General features: G+C 59.1%; 2 non-coding genes and 1 pseudogene across 2 annotated transcripts in view; all 3 read right to left on the minus strand.

Annotated features, from left to right (window-relative positions):
• LOC146144296 (large subunit ribosomal RNA) overlaps positions 1-646 on the minus strand; it is a 2113-nt pseudogene extending 1467 nt beyond the window's left edge.
• Positions 647-917: 271 nt separating this feature from the next.
• Positions 918-1071, minus strand: LOC146144297 (5.8S ribosomal RNA). The gene has a single exon (XR_014498915.1). It is a non-coding gene; the product is annotated as a 5.8S ribosomal RNA (ribosomal RNA).
• Positions 1072-1318: 247 nt separating this feature from the next.
• The window catches only part of LOC146144298 (small subunit ribosomal RNA), a 1811-nt gene continuing 629 nt past the window's right edge, over positions 1319-2500 (minus strand). The window contains exon 1 of the ribosomal RNA XR_014500562.1: positions 1319-2500. This exon is cut by the window's right edge and continues 629 nt beyond it. This is a non-coding gene — a ribosomal RNA (small subunit ribosomal RNA).

Consider the following 2500-nt stretch of genomic DNA (forward strand, 5'->3'; position numbering starts at 1 on the left):
GATCTCTCCTCGCCCGAACGGCGGGCCGACGGACACGCGCGCCTATAGTACCCGACCGAGGCCGGGTTACCTTGCGCGCGGCCTTCTCGCCGCCGTCCAGACGGTCGCGGCCTTCGCCCGGCGCTAGTGCGCTGGTCCCCGATCGGGCGGCGCCGCCGGCGGCCCGTGAGGGTCCGCACGACAACGTCGCCGACAGGGGGCCGGCTGAAAGCGACCGGGCGACCCGACAGGCCCTCCCGTTTGCCTCTCGACGGTTTCACGTACTCTTTAACTCTCTCTTCAAAGTGCTTTTCAACTTTCCCTCACGGTACTTGTTCGCTATCGGTCTCGTGACCGTATTTAGCCTTAGATGGAGTTTACCACCCGCTTTGGGCTGCATTCCCAAACAACCCGACTCTGGGAAGACGCCGTAGCGCGCCCGCCTGTCGCCGCCATGGGCCTGACACCCGCTCTGGGAAAAGGCCTCGATCAGAAGGACGCGGGCGACCGGCGAAGCGCGCCGTGACGAATTCCGTACGCCACAATTCCGCGCACTCCAAAAGCGCGCGGATTCGGCGATGGGCACATCCCGCTTCACTCGCCGTTACTGAGGGAATCCTCGTTAGTTTCTTTTCCTCCGCTTAGTAATATGCTTAAATTCAGCGGGTAGCCTCGTCCGACCTCAGGCCGAAAGTAAGGACCGGGACTATTCTTCCCGTTCCGCGCTCGCCGTCGGCGCCGCGCGCCGCCGCGCACCTCGATTCCCGCCCTTGAGCCGCCAGCCGTTGGCCTCTTCGAGGTCGACTCGCCGCCGCCGCGCGGGATTCTGGTCGCGATCGTCGCGCATCGTGCCGTGCTGTCTTGAGCGGGACGGGCGCTCGCGCGTCCGACGCCGCAGCAGCCGCGCGGAGAAATCCCCGCGCGGAACGTTTGCAACGCGACCCTGAGGCGGGCGCGGCCCCGGGATTGACCCGAGGCCGCAATTTGCGTTCAGAACGTCGATGCTCAATGTGTCCTGCAATTCACACTAATTCACGCAGCTAGCTGCGTCCTTCATCGACTCACGAGCCGAGTGATCCACCGCCAAGAGCCATCCACGATTGTTTCGCTCGCACAGTGCCTCGCACTATAGGGTGACAAAATAGACCGCGCCGAGCGGTCGGCCAGGCCGACGCTTGAAGCCGGAGCGCGCGGCACCGCGGCACTCGACGCGCAAACATTACCGGGTGACCGAATCGCCGGCCGGCGCGCCGCTCCTCGCGGGTCGGGCGCCGGGTAGCAAAGACTTTTTCTCTCGCTTGTCCGAGTTTCGCGTTCGCCGAAGCGTTTGCGAGACCGTTAATGATCCTTCCGCAGGTTCACCTACGGAAACCTTGTTACGACTTTTACTTCCTCTAAATGATCAAGTTAGATCGTCTTCTCGGACGCCGGCTCGACCGTTGCCGGCCGCGCCAGGTCCAATCGGAGGACCTCACTAAACCATTCAATCGGTAGTAGCGACGGGCGGTGTGTACAAAGGGCAGGGACGTAATCAACGCGAGCTAATGACTCGCGCTTACTGGGAATTCCTCGTTCAAGGGAAATAATTGCAATTCCCTATCCCTAGCACGACCGGGGTTCAGCGGGTTACCCAGACCTGTCGGCCAAGGCGAGCACATGCTGATCCGGTCAGTGTAGCGCGCGTGCGGCCCCGAACATCTAAGGGCATCACAGACCTGTTATTGCTCAATCTCGTGTGGCTAAACGCCACTAGTCCCTCTAAGAAGTTAGACGCCGACCGATTGGGTCGCGTAACTAGTTAGCAAGCCAGAGTCTCGTTCGTTATCGGAATTAACCAGACAAATCGCTCCACCAACTAAGAACGGCCATGCACCACCACCCACAGAATCAAGAAAGAGCTCTCAATCTGTCAATCCTCACTGTGTCCGGGCCGGGTGAGATTTCCCGTGTTGAGTCAAATTAAGCCGCAGGCTCCACTCCTGGTGGTGCCCTTCCGTCAATTCCTTTAAGTTTCAGCTTTGCAACCATACTTCCCCCGGAACCCAAAGACTTTGGTTTCCCGCAAGCTGCCGGAGAGGTCGTAAAACTAACGCCCCCCGATCGCTAGTTGGCATCGTTTATAGTCAGAACTAGGACGGTATCTGATCGTCTTCGAACCTCTGACTTTCGCTCTTGATTAAAGAAAACATTCTTGGCAAATGCTTTCGCAGTCGTTCGTCTTGCGCCGATCCAAGAATTTCACCTCTAACGGCACAGTACGAATGCCCCCGTCTGTCCCTCTTAATCATTACCTCGCGCTCCGAAAACCAACAAAATAGAACCGAGGTCCTATTCCATTATTCCATGCACCATTATTCAGGCGAATCGCCTGCTTTGAACACTCTAATTTTTTCAAAGTAAACGTTCCGGCCGCCGCCGACACTCAGTCAAGGGCACCGGCGGAGAACCGGAGGTGAGGCCAGGACGGCCAGTACACGCCTTGCGACGGACCGGCCGCCTGCGCCCAAAATCCAACTACGAG

The sequence above is a fragment of the Ascidiella aspersa genome, chromosome 5, assembly GCF_963924565.1.
Source record: "Ascidiella aspersa chromosome 5, kaAscAspe10.2, whole genome shotgun sequence".
Taxonomy (NCBI): domain Eukaryota; kingdom Metazoa; phylum Chordata; class Ascidiacea; order Phlebobranchia; family Ascidiidae; genus Ascidiella; species Ascidiella aspersa.